The sequence below is a fragment of the Anser brachyrhynchus genome (genome assembly GCF_964034855.1).
Source record: "Anser brachyrhynchus genome assembly, chromosome: 7".
In the NCBI taxonomy this organism is placed as follows: Eukaryota; Metazoa; Chordata; class Aves; order Anseriformes; family Anatidae; genus Anser; species Anser brachyrhynchus.
In genome coordinates, this window is record NC_137701.1 from 19,321,212 (window position 1) to 19,335,474 (window position 14,263).

The window sequence follows — 14,263 nt, forward strand, 5'->3', positions numbered from 1 at the left end:
TTACATGTGAATGCATGTATAATACTCTGATATGCTCCGCTACCTCACTAACGTCACAGTATGATAGGAGTATCTAATATGCTTATATTGCTTGCAAGAAATACTAACCTCAGTTTGGATCATTTGTTTGTTTTTCCAGTCAGAAATATGTCTGTGATCTCAGTTTGTCTTGAGGGGAAGGAAGGGTCTCACTAACGATTCCCAACATATGTGACCATCTTAAAGAAACCAAACTCCCTACGGAGCCCACAGAGAGGGGAAGGTCATAGCTTTGGTCCTTCAAATCCTTCTCCAGCAGATTCTGGAGCACCAGACCTGACTGAATTTGCTGAGAGATGAAGCACCCAACTAGCTTAAAGTACGAATCTTCACTGTTTGTCCTCCTGCGATCAGACCATGCAACAAAAGAAATATTGGCAGGCATATTGGTGCTAGCTGACCACATGAAATATTCAATTTGTTGCCTGTTAAGTACTAGTGGTAGAGGTGTGACAGTTCCTGGCAGCCGCTGACTTGCAGCATGCTATTTCAAAAGGATTTCTTTGCTTGTTATCAGGGAGGGTTCATTGCAATGCAAAACCTGGGTAAAAATCTTCTGTCAGAGTTCTGTAAGTCACCACTTTGGGTTTGTTTGGTAGAATTAACTCTTGCTGCATTTGGTAGCTTTCAAGTGATGACACGACTGTTCGGTCACATTTTTTAGACTAATGAATAAGTTTTTGTAGTAAAGGGATTTTGATGATTATTACTGAAGGATATTGTGTTTTTTTTTTTCTGTAGAATACGTGGTGTTATGTCAAAGTATGATATGTCAACAAAGTATACAAATAGTTTTGAAGCATGTTTCATTAAATAGCTCAAGAACTATTAAGTATATCTAACAGGCTGAGATTGTAGATGAAAACTCTTTGCAGAGGTTAGCTGTGTAATTGCAACATCCCACACTGTTTGGAAGTTATAAGCAATTCAAGTTGCCTCATCTGCAACACAGTTAAACTGCAGTGGTGTTTACTGGCCTGAAGCCCAGCTTTTGAATCTTTTCACTGTATTTATCTTGGAACCGTATTGATGTGGACACAGTGGGGCACACAGACATCACAGTGCAGTTAAATGTGGAGATTTCAATTTAATTTAAAGTCATCACCAGCTGAGATTGCTACCCTTGGCTACACAGGGAAGGCACGGTGTGGCCCTTTTGCTGTGGGGTGGTGCAGAGGTCACATCTTTGCAGCCTTTACACCTCTCAGCACCTTTTCTGGATGATGACACAGAGTCCTGAGTGTCACCTCACACAGCAAATCCCATGACCAGAACCTGGTCTTGGCAGCAACCTCAGCATTTCAAATGAGCCCCAGGGTCCAGCTAAGGCTTGCCAAATCCTTCCTCCCTCCTCTGCAAGGCATAGGAAGTGGGGAGGGGGGAAAATGTGGTGATGGCTTTGCCGGATGGCTCATGGAGAACACGCCATAGGAGTGGTGGGGAGAGGAGACCTCGGAGGGCTCTCCCAAGCGCTCCTGTCACTCTGCAGGGGGCTTGGCTACTTGCACACCCACCAAAGCCGCCCCCTCGACAAGCTGGGAGAGCTGCTTCAGGTTTGGAGGGGCGAATGTGACTGTGGCAAGCTAGTGGGCTGCAAGCCCTGTGACTGAATCAAAGCTAGTGGGACTTTTCCAGTCTCAGTTAATTTGATTAAAAAAAACAGTGAAATCATGAGGTGGATATTTGTATGACATAATTTGCATTTAAAGCAAGAGTCTGATACTGTACGGCAGGAAATAGTTGTCTTGACTTTTTTAAAAGCCTCCCTACTATAAAAAGGTAACAGCCTAGCAGCAAGGATGCAGTTAAACAGAATACCGGATCTCTTTGCGAGATCATAAACTTTTTGTTGATAAAATTATAGATAACATAAGAAAAAGGCATATATCCTCTACTAAGTTGCTTGGAACGTCATTATACCCTTCTTGTGTAGGCTGCTGCTTCTTATTGATATTTACATGAAAACTTCAATTTATAATCACACACTACTTACCTTATTATGAACAGTCATTTGAATAATGTAACCAAGGTGTAAGAAAGCTTTCTTGTAGGACATTGATTAATAGATCAAGTATTTTTTCTTTGTCTCTGGTTAGAGGGATGGAAGAATAATTCCTGTTGTCCAATATGAAGTGAATATCACTGAATCAATGTTGACAAGTCTAACAAAGAATACAAAGAAAATTGTCCAAAACCCAACAAGGAAAAAAAACACCCTTGTCCTAGCATGTCCTATCATCCAAATAGCAAAATCTGTGTGCTACAACGTTAGCTCAGGGATGATGAGAAAGAACATTTCTGCAAGGTACAGTATTTGTCAATGAATGCGTCTTTATCAGTTTTATACAGTAGTCAGGGAGATTTTCCCTAATTTTTCACTGTACATTCCTCCTCTGTAAACAGAGGAAAAAGTCTGGGTCTTGGGCATTGGTCACCCTGTGCCAAAATACATTCCCAGATTTGCAGGAATGGTTGTTCAGTTTCAAATCCAAGCTTTGTGATTGTTCCCCGGTCCTGTGTGAGTGGTGTATAAAAGATAAATCCTTCAGAAGAAGGAAAGGAGAGACACACAGGCGCTGACTGGGGAACAGCTGGTGGGAATGTAATTTCACTTCCTGACATAAAATCAAGTAGAGGAAATTGGGCAGCCAGAGAACACACCTCCAGCTTGAGGATGAAATATTAAAGAGCACTTCTCCTAGCCTTGAATTTGGTATGGGGCTGTGGCAGGGAATGCCACTAATGTATGTTGGATGCCTCCTGGTATGCACTAATACTACATTTCAGCTATTAATCCATAGTAAAAGAATTTATTGTATGTTGGATGACTTGTCATATGCAATACATTAAAAAAGAGCCTTAGTAAAGGGGAAGGATTATAGACCGCAAAAGATTAAAAGACGAAAATTACACAATTTTTAGATGAGGGCTGTAGGACACAAGTCACAATACTCCTAAGTACTTAGTCCTGCAAAAGACCATATTGTGGTGTGATTTAAGATGCAGTTTTTAATAGGGAAAACATGAGAATATAATCCACTACCCAGCATGAGCTTCACTGGTTATGAGAAGGATTTTGACTGCTTACCTTGTACGAGTATATATTAAAAATAAAATAAAAATTACTGCTTAATGATTTATGATTTCCATAAGCTATGAAAGAATTAAATAGTCAGAGATAACTGGAGGAGTAAAGATTGAAAACAGGAAAGAGCTTGTCAAGCTCCAATGCCCTGAATAGATATTTTAGCTGCTGTGCTAAAAAGGTAATGCTGGTTCCCAAAACAGTCTGCAGATTGTTCAGAACTCAATTGTGCAGCTATCATGGTCTGTGTGTTAAGACAGAGGCCTGAGATTCGTTTGAAAGGGAGCTTCCCATGTGGATTCAGTCTGTATGGCCTAATGTGGAGGTGGAAATAATACCCACTATCACAAGATTTACTATTCCTCCCGTGCCTTGAATACTGATGGATCTCTGAACGTTTTCCTCTCTCAAAGGTAATTATGGCCTTGGAGGAGATGACTTGATTCAATTAAATACCTTATAAAAACGGTAGCTCTCGAAAATTAATAAATATCTAGATATCTATGTCAAAGCCCTTCATGAAAGCCCTGCAAAACATGAAATTATTTTTTTTTTATTTTGACATGCTTTTGAGATATTAATGTAAGAAGGTATATGAGTGATTTATCCAAGATTTAACATCTGTTATAAGAAAACAAAATGATCAGTTATGATCTGTCCTGTCTTTCAGAATGAAGTGCTGAGGTTAATGTTAGGATAGCAACTGAATCGCATTTATTCTTGTTTACACTGGTGACAAGTGCTATTTCTTCAAGAAACTGTAGTAACAGCAAATCAATTAAAACCCCCTTCTAGACTGTACTACATTCAGTTCAATTCCCAAAGATGGAAAGAACTGAGAAGAGGTTTGTGCAGCAGTCATCCAACAAAAGCACCCTTTTGTTCTATTTTTAATGGTCTGAGTGATGATACCATTTTTCCTCCGTGGTAATGAAGGCTGATTGTCTGCAACTCTGTTCAAGGAGATTTGGAAATGTAAATCTGTGTCATTTTAGTAGGAAACATGCTTTTAAGCCTGCCTCCAAAGATAATCCAGAGCACAAAGTTAATTGCAATTTCTGTGTACATTTCTAATGGATTCATACCAGCTTCCACACAGAAAATCAAGGGTCACAGTTATTGTTGTTCCCAGAGGGACCGGTCTCACTTCCCAACCTTGAGGTGATACTGATACTTTCATTAAGGACACTAATACTTTTCTATTCTTGTTCTCAGTGAAATATGTTGGTGAGATCTGCCAAAATCTTCCTTCTCCAAGACTCGTTTTATCTTCAGGGAAAGGATATCAGAAAATGTAGCCAAGAAAGTTAGTAGTCTGTTGTCATAATCCCCCTTAGCGAGGTCTGTGATGGAGGAAGACAGCTTTGAATGTGATTTGGCACCCAGTAATGCCAACATGGGGAGCAGTAAGGACTGGAAAGAAGACAGGATCTTAATGGTCAGAGAGGAAAGTGTGCTTTGGGAGTGAATAAATCTTGATTCTGGAGGCTGTTTGAAATATTTCCACTTAATCAAATGAACTTTTTTTTTTCAGAAAAGATGGGTGTGTAAGGTGTAAAACTCTAGACAAGCCGTATCTAGAACAAGGATAGTGACAAAGCAACAATGCTGTTAAACGTACTGCTTATAAATGTTTACCTTGAAGTACATTTAAAGACACATGAGGATGAGCACTGAAGACTCCCAGGGGTTAACTTGAGGAGATTGTCAACTCTTTTCTCACAAATGTGCCTTCCCAGTCCCTGCGCGGGTGTCCATGACAATCACTCTGTAAGTTTAATGTAATTTATAAATAAAACATAACTCTGTGGAAGGCAAAAACTTCTATTTATTTCTTCTGGGCTTAGACCATCTTTCAGCAGGCACTTCAAAGCACAGACAATTTTGTCAATACCAAGGAAGTTAACAGAATGAAGGACGAGTCTGCTTTTTAGGTGGCTGCTGCAGCATGTCGGCAACATTGTACTCCGCAGAGGTTGCCTCAGTCTTCCTCGGCTTCTCTTCTGTGCATTGGCATTTCTGGCAGTACGGACCTACTGCTGTATTACATACACCATTATACATGGCACATGCAGCTCAAAATTAGACTGCAAGTGCTTATGGTATCTTTTTGTAAGCACATTCGTTTTTAGCTTAACTATATGTTTATTAAGACCTGAGAAAGGCAAGCTAATTGCATGCGCTGTCCAGCGTGCAAACATCAGCACAAAGAGGATTATTTTCTACAAACTGCAGAGTGCTTGTTGCTCTCACGGCCGCTGAGAGTAACCTAGGGCCTTATTTATGTTCAGTGTGGCAGTAAAATTGATATACTAAAAAGATTATATAAACTGATCTTGTTTTAAGATTCAGAGCTTCCAAATGAAGCATAAACTTTGCTAATTGAATCCCCAGGTCACAGAATATCTAGCTTTTCTCCTGTCAGTGCCTCGTGATTGCAGAGGGTAAACGTTGGGATTGCAAGGGTTTTTAGCTGGACCTGTGGCTCAGCTCCAGTGCTGAACATGGCTCCCTGGCTCTCCTGGTTTTCCAGGGCAAACCCTTTCTTCTTCTCTCCTTTCCACTACAGTCAGTGTTCAGCTGTGCCCTATTAGTCCCTGTGCATTACAAAAGGCATCCCAGCTGATTCCAGTTAACCTCACAGGACCTCACCTGCCTGTCTGGCTCTGTGTGGGCCTGTGCCTCCAAAGAACATTAATTTAAAGCCCACACAATAATGCGGGGGATTACTGTGGAGTGAAAGTCATATGCCTGTGTTGGTAGCCGACTGCATACTGCTGGTCTAGTATTATGAAGTTAAAAATAAATACGGCTGCACAAATTTCAGAAAGTGAAGAGTGGTTTGGGTCAGGTTGTGTTTCAAATGCACACAGCACATCTCCTGTCATGTTACTGTGCTGCAGAGATGTTTGCTACCATTTTGTGGGTTCACACAGCTGAGGATCAGCATCCCACTTCAGCCTTGTTTCGTAGGTGCAAGTCACTTGACTGCCTGCTGAGAAGACTTTCCACGTTACCTTCTGCTTTGTCACTTTAGTGTGGCTTTTCATGGTCTGGCACGTGAGATTTATACGCAGAGGTGGAGTCTTTGTCAAGTCCAGTGCTTACTTACAGCGAGGTGGCCGTCTGCCATGTGAAATCAGGGGGCCAGTCCCTCAGGCTCACAGACCAGACCCTCAGCAAAGGCGTGGGGAGTAATGGCACTCGGTGCGTGTCCCGTGCCTGTTCAAGCCTTTGTAAAATTAATACTGAACAAAATTGTTAAAAAGGCTGTAAAGCAGTATGATTGCCGTGCAATTAAGCCTGAAGAATACTGGCTGTGTTGTTACTGATAAAGTGAAGCCATTAGCAAAGAATAAGGTGCTGTTCTTTTTCTGCGTTTCTCAGCGTTGTGAGAGGTAAGTCTGTGTGAAGCCCCCACCAGTAAAATGCGGTTCTTTCCAGGGTCACTGATGTTTGATGGTTTGGATCTGGTTACATTTTTAATGCCTTCTAAAATCTAGCATCTAGCCTTAGCTTCTCTTTTGTTTACCTACAGAAATTTCCTTCCTTTTTCATTGGCATAGCCAAGCAGAGGGAGGAACCTCCCTCAGCTCGTGAAGAACCAGAGAGGATGGCTTTGTCTGGGCTTTCTTCAAGGGGGGAGAGGTTTTCTGGTGGACCTTACGGTGTGGGGCGTGGAAATAGAGAAGTCCAGCTCAACTCCTGATGAGCGAGGTAGAGCTCATGGCTTCAGCCCTAACAGGAGTAGGGCTGCGTCCCATCACTGTGGGCCTTATACTTGTGATTTCCAAAAAGACCACCTAGATGTATAGCAGGGAAACCCCTCATAAATTAAGGCCTTTTTTTTTAAATAAAAAATAAAAAATGTTTCCCTTGACTTTTTATGTGTCCTCACAACTTTTTTTTCTAGTGGTTACAGAAAGGAGCTGGTGGATCTTTCTCAGAGCAGGCACATGATTGCTATTTATTATTTATGCCACAAGCCTGCCGGGCGGTGAGGGACTGCAGTGGGTTGGTTGTTAGCTGGCAGCTCTGCCGTTTGTTGTTCTGTTTCCATAGCTGTGTGAGTTTTGGGTCTTTTTTTTAAACTCCTCCTCCCATCTGGCATCTCCTAATTATTTTCTATTACTAATCACTTCTACAGGAAACAGACTGGACTGTTGAATTAAGAGACCTATAAAAGGATAATTTTGTTATTTACAAGTTTCTTACCTCACTGAGACTTTATAATGTGACGCTGTATAGCTGGTGATAATCACCTTGGGCTACGATTGTGTCTAATCTTATAAACTAGGCAGGGTCAGGTCTGGTCACTCATTGAATATGAGACTCCCAAGGCAGCGCTGGGGCTGCAGGAAGTGGTGTTAGTAGCACCTTTTGCTGTGAATTAATATCCAAGATGTCTTGTGTTTTATTCCCTCTGCAGTTCTGTGTACCCTGCATGACTCCGTGCTGAGGGTCTGATTACCAGGAATTTTCTCCACTTACCTCCATCCCTATTCAATTAGGGTTGCTGTTTGGGGATGTGGTTTATTTGTTGTTTTTTTTTTTATTATTATTAGTTAGATGACGGGGGGAAAACATTTTGCATTGGTCAGTGTTTATGTGTTCACAAGTACATATACATATCAGATGACTTCTGTACAAAGATTGAAAGGACGAGGAGCCGTGGAGGTCTGGTGTCATTCCCTGCTCAGTTGGATAGTCAGTCCCATGACAGGCAGGCACATCTGCTGCACTCATAATTGCCCATTCATAAGTGGTTACCAAATCCATAAGACTGCTGAAGAGTGAAGTGCGTGTTTTAGAGGTGGTAGCAGAAGGAGAAATAGTTAGAAGTATTTGGAAGCATTGGACTATGAAAGAAAAATGAGCAGTCCTTTGTCTTGTGGTTAATGCTGCAGAAGTTGATCTGTTCCAACCCTTCTTTCTTTACTTCCAGTCTTTCACAAGAAAAAAGATGTTTTCAGATAAAATTCCTCATGCTTAGTTTTAGCCTCTAGCTGAATGTTTTTCTCTTCTGCTCTTCTTACTTTGTTCAAATTCAGTTTTGTTGCTAAGCTCAAAAAACTGCTTGCTCTTATTGCTTCAAACCTGTCACACTAGTCATCAGTGAAGACATCAACTCTTGACAGTCTTGCAAAGTCTTCCTTAGATCATTAACTTTTAGAACATTAAACTTTTCCATATTTAACATTTTTTTGTGCATGGCATCAGCAGTTAGAAACAGTGTTGCTTCTGGCATTCGCCATTACTACAGTCCTAATGTTTATGCAACAGGAGAACCATCAAGGTGAAACATCTGACTCTTGTTGCTCTGTACTTTGTCATCTTAGCACTAGTATTCCTCCAACATCCTTACAACTTCAAAGATAACTACGGGATGGTGTGTTTCTAACAGACCATATTATAATACACTTAGACTATCTTGTTTTACGTGGGGATTTTTATTGCATTTGTATAGAGCTAAAGCAGTTGAAATAGTTTGCCTAAGGAATATTAGAGCTAGTATAGCAAAGTATAATGTCCTGTATTAAACCTTATTAAACTATCTGAATTAGTACATTTTCTTATGGCTTCCAATTTGTGAATTAGATTAGTAGTGCTGCTTAAAGGCAAGCAGTTTTTCCCCCTTCCTAAATGAGAGAAGAGGAGATGAATACTGTGAAAATATGGAAGGCTATTCCCAATTTCTATTCTGCATGTAATGGTAAAACATTTGAAAAGCTCTAGGCCTTATTTCATGTACCAAATAGCTTATTGCTTGAAGATTTCTGGTGATTTTGCATTGCTGGAAAAGTCTTGAAGCATTTACCAAAGTTAATATGATAGTGAATTACATTTGCATTCAGGCATTTCTGTGAATTGGCTGATGATTAGACTAACAATGTGCTTAATACAAATGCACAAAAATTGCAAAAAGTATCATGTGTTTTTATCTTCCGCAGAGTTTGAAGCGTTCAGTCTCTTAAGTGACAGCTTCTCATTCACTCTAGCCTCCGAATCATTGCTAGCATTTGTCGCAGAGCTGCAGCCTGGTGCTTGGAAACCGCCAGTCACTTTTATCATATGCTGGTGTGCAAGGCAGGCTCTCTGCTCAGCAGGCTGGCAGTACTGGGAGCTTACAGGCTAACTTTTTGTGGGCCTTCTCTTGGGCTGTTCTTATCATTGAAAATACAAACAACGTTAGAAATCTTCTGAGCAGTGCCACTTAAAGTGGTAGTTTGAGGGTGGCAGTGTAAAGAAAAAATTGCCCCTTAAGGTGAGATGAAAAATGTGACTAAGAAGTAAGCAGTTATACTGGATAAATATTTCATTGCCATTGTAAATAATTTGATTTCCTCGTCTATTGTCAATAACTGAATTTAAGAAATTGAAATATACTCCGAACTTAGTTGTTTTTTAAAGTTTAACATACCCTATACTCAGAAGAGCTTCTGTCCAAAGATCATATGCCTCTGAAATCCCAACTGTCAGATCTTTGACTTACTGAGTGGGACCTGGGAGCAGCATATTTCAACTGAAAATAGAGATCAGCTGAAAATTATGTTGCAAAAAACTGCTGGACTTGCTGAATAAAAAATAAAATAAAGCAAAGTCTGTCCTCTGTAACAGAAGTTGTATAACCTGTATCATGCTGATTCCTGCTTCTTCCCTAAAAGGTAACTAATCTATGTAGCCCAAATTTATGAGGGGGAGTTGCATTGCCAACCCCACTGTAAAACATTCAGAATTATTTTGACCATTTGAGACAATGTTTTTTTTAATGTATCTCTCAAGTAAGAAATTTTAACAGCTATAACTTCCTATAGGAAATGGGATGCTTCCTGCCCTTGCATGAAAATTTTCATGACAGAGGCATTTAAAAATGTTGATTAGGAAACTTAGAGGGAATAAATAGGAAAGATGAACCATATGTGGAAAAGGAAAAATGGGAAAATTGGAACACTGGTCAACAGGATGTAAACCAATTATTTTCTGAGAATCTAACCAGGGATTCAAAGATTTTATGAGTGGCAATAAACGGGTCATTTGACTTTGAGACTTTTCAGAGTGTAATTCCACTACCAATTTCTCTCTGGTTTCATTCATTGCAGGTTTCAAATCAGTCCTGATTTAAATAGTTATTTATGCAAAGAAACTGGGAGCCAACATGAGAGACTCATGTGAAGGATGATCAGCCTTCCTTATTTTCTCCTTCTGCCTAATTACATCGCATAAAATGAAAGTAGACCCTGACCCACTGCAATGGTGCAGCTCTGCCCATGGACATACATGCACCTAGAAAATTGTTGATAGGGGTCTGCCAGAAGTGCTAATTAGCACTTAGGATTACCACGTTTTGTAATTTTTCTGCAGTGAGGTTGTCCATAAGTAGGTTTTTAGCATTGCAAATTTTACATGAATGTTTCCTTTCAATGTCACAACTCTGCTATTCTTTCAGAGTAAAAGATGTTTTCACCTTTCATTCGCGGAGCTGAATACAGTGTTAATTAAAGAAAGATTAGGACGCTTTGCACTTTCAGTCTTATTTTTGCTAAATAAGTATGATTATGGTCTGGTGGAAGTATGTTGAAGAAAGTGTGATAGCACATGTATCATAGCAACATAGCTTATTCAGGAAGAAGTGGATGAATTGAAAATAGAGGATGTGCCAGAGGAACAGGTGTGGTCTGAAATACAAAGAGTGTTTAGAAATTAATGAGCTGCAGTTTTTAATTACAACATATATTGAATTATTCCAAATTGCATTACTGTGTAGAATTAAAAAAAAAATACTAATATTAGAGGCATTAGACTGCCAGAGAAGACTAATGTGAAATGAATATTACACATCAGGTAAGAAAATATTACAGACAAAAGAAATTTCCATCCTGCTTGCCTATGTCGTACCAGTATCCACAGCTCCTATTCCATGAGAAATAAATTTAAAAACCCTATAAATATGGTAATAGAAGGACCTTGTGGATTTCATGATTATCCCTAAAGGTATGAATTTTCAGATACAAAAAGATACAAAGATTTATTTTGAAACCTACTTTTAACAATATGATTCTTAAATGGGTATGATAAAGGAAGTGTAGTAAATTATTTATTTCATAAAGTTTAGCCACCATCCACATTCCCTTGCTAGGAGACAGGTAAGGTCCCACATCAAAGGGTTTGATTAAGCCTCTTATGTGCCTTCTCTCTCTCTCAGTTTGAGGAAAACCTCATAGCAGTCTATGTCAGATAAGAAATAAACTAACTGTAGCTTCAGAAGATTAGTCTAACAGCCTGTTTTTCCTTATGATACTTAAATGTAGTATATTAGTAACAAAAAGCATTTGCCGTAAGAGTAACATTTATGCAGCTGCCAATTTGCATTACATTTTGACTATGATCACTCCTATAAAGCACATTGTCTTGGAGCATTTGTAAATGACTTTGAAGTTCTTTTTGCAATAAAAAGTGCCACAAGTCAAGAGATTTTTGCTGGAGTGAAGCCTCGCTGCAGTAAACATCTTGGTCACAAAGGCACAGCTCCCTGTAGGCCAGCAAGGAGCCACAAGCCGACCTCTTTGCTCCATCAAGTCCTCTTCCTACAGGTCTCATAGCTGCAAGATGTACTGCGCTCTAGCCCTGATCTAGCAATGCCTGTTGGTGTAAAGGTAGGCTGAAACCCCACGAGTAGTCTTTGCAGTCGCTCTGCTTCTGCCTTTCCTCTGGAGAGGGGCACACGATGCTGGTGGCTGCATTAATTCTTCATCCACTTCACCACCTCCCTGGCCCAGGCTTCTGACAGGATAGGATGGACCACAACCAGATCTGTGAAGGACAGGAGGGTAGATGCAAAGGATTGAAAGCGAAGCTGGAAAGGAGAGGTTTCATCTGTAGGATTTCCTGGAGACAAATTCTTCTGTTTCTTGATGCTTCCTCTCTTCGCTCTTGCAGCTGTCTTACGTGCTCTCCCTGATGCTGCCAGCCTCCTGGGACAGCGAGATGGTACCTTCTGGGCTCTACCTGCCCTTGCTCCCCTTCTGTGCTTACCAAGTTTGCCTGGGGTCAGTCCCCTTTTAATTCATCTTGTTTTCCTGAGGGAAAAAAAAAAAAAAAGAGGTGGTGGCAAAGAGCTGTGGCAGAGCAAGGAGAGAGAGGGTTGCTGAGGCTGATTTCTCAGCAGGAGCTTACTGTCATGAGGAGCCTGCTTCCTCACCTCAGTAAGAGTCAGGAATGAAAAGATCTTGTTTCTTGGCTTTCTGGAGAGCTTTTGTCACGGTGTTTGATTGACGTGCCCTGCCTCAGTGTCCCATAGCATGGTAGCTGCTGTGCTTTTGTCATGCAGGCCTATCTTGGCCCTCCAAGCAGGCTGGTGGTCTCTGGCTTTACAGAAAGAGTTGCAGCAGTTGATTACTTTATCAGATGCCGTCAGGGCAGTGGGGACAGTGTTTGCAGGGAAGAGCTTTGGGGCTTCAGCTAGTTCAAGGCAAAGCAGGAGCCCCGGGAGGAGAGGAGGACTGGTCAGTCCATCTCACCCACAACACAAGCCGTCAGGAATCATATTACTATTTCTACAACATACCTAAAGTTGTGGCTAGTGCTTGCAAAACCCATCTTAGCATTGTTATTCATTGCAGCACCCATGTCCCTGCCTGTGCATTCGCACGTGTCCACATGTGCCCCTGTAGCGCTGAGTGACATTAATTTTAAACATATTCAACATAGTGCCCTGGGGATATTTATACCTACTGAGTATGAAGAAAATCCCTAGTCTTAATCCTCCTGCTTCAGTGGACACCGGGTCTGGTTACTGACCTTGCTAAATGTGAAGTTTTAGGATGTTAACAATGTCCTCCAGAACCAGAACAAGAGCTGAGCTTGTTCCTGGAGGTACTCTGAGTTGGTTTTTTATTATTTTTACCATTGATAGATCCATGATTATACACCAAAGTAGGTACATAATTTTCCCTAGGAAAAGAAATGTGTTGTTTGCCACTGAAAAGTGCCTTGCTTGCATCGCTATCCAGACCAACAATGTTAGTTGTTTTTGTCTTGTCAGTTACTGAGAGATAAATGGTCACAGCAGCACTTCTCGCTGGTGCGCAGTGTCGACGTACCGTTGCCAGAAGGCCCGCATCAGTAGCTGTGGGAAGCAGATCCACAGCCAGCTGGGGCACCAGCGAGGAGTAACCAGGCCGACCCAGGTCCATATTGGGCGCAGTGGCTGGTCAGGTGTAGGACTGAGGCTATGGCCAAAGAGTGGCTCTGTTGGCTTCCTCAGAGGTCTCGCCGCTTGTTTAAGAGTTTGCTCGCTTGTTATGAAGACAAGGCCTTCAGGGTGTGTCTGGAAAGACATCAGTACAAACATAAAATCTTCGCAAATAATGCCGATGCACTCTGTGCTGCACAATACGGGACCAAGCTAATTCACTTTTTATGCGATAATTTATATCAGCTTATCCATTGGGCAACTTGTTCCCCTAATTTAAACTTTAGATATTTTTTTTAAACTATCCTACTTTAAACCAAGCCAAAGATTTGTATGAATTTATTTATTTAAGGTTTTAATTAAAATTTTGTGTTTCTTTTTAACTTCTCAAATAATTCTAGATATAAAAATGCTTCTTAACATTACCTGCTGTGGAAACAGTGTTTGCTTTTATCATCCAACATAATTTTTAAAATCATTAAAATCTAAAAAATAGCCATTTCTTTAGCTTTGCAGTAAGCATATTGGGGGAAAAAAAAAGTCTGATTTAATTAGAAGCCAGTCCATTTGGAGAATTTTGTTATGAAAAATAGATTTTTTCAGCAGTAGTTTTCCATCATTCAACTTTGTTGTAAACACAAACTCACCTGTGGGTAACTGAAAAGGGGGATGCACATTGAACGAGGGTCTCCATCAGGCTGAGTGCTGTGTTGCAATTCTAAATGTCTCCAATTTTAAATGAAAAGGGAAATTTTGGGGCTTCCCTCCTCCCCCAGTAATAATTCAGTAAAAGATATGACGGGGAACAACCTATGCAGCGTGGAACAGGCCTCCCCCAACGAGGACGGTATTGAGGAAATTGGGCTCAGTTTCACAATCTGACTGATTAGGTTTTGTAGACTGTATATTGAGCCCATAAAATATTCTCATAAAGGGCTCAGGCAAGG

At 40.7% G+C, this 14,263-nt stretch overlaps 1 protein-coding gene across 3 annotated transcripts in view; it reads left to right on the forward strand.

The window, feature by feature from the left end:
• CHN1 (chimerin 1) overlaps positions 1-14,263 on the forward strand; it is a 96,171-nt gene that overhangs the window by 48,338 nt on the left and 33,570 nt on the right. The window lies entirely within an intron of this gene.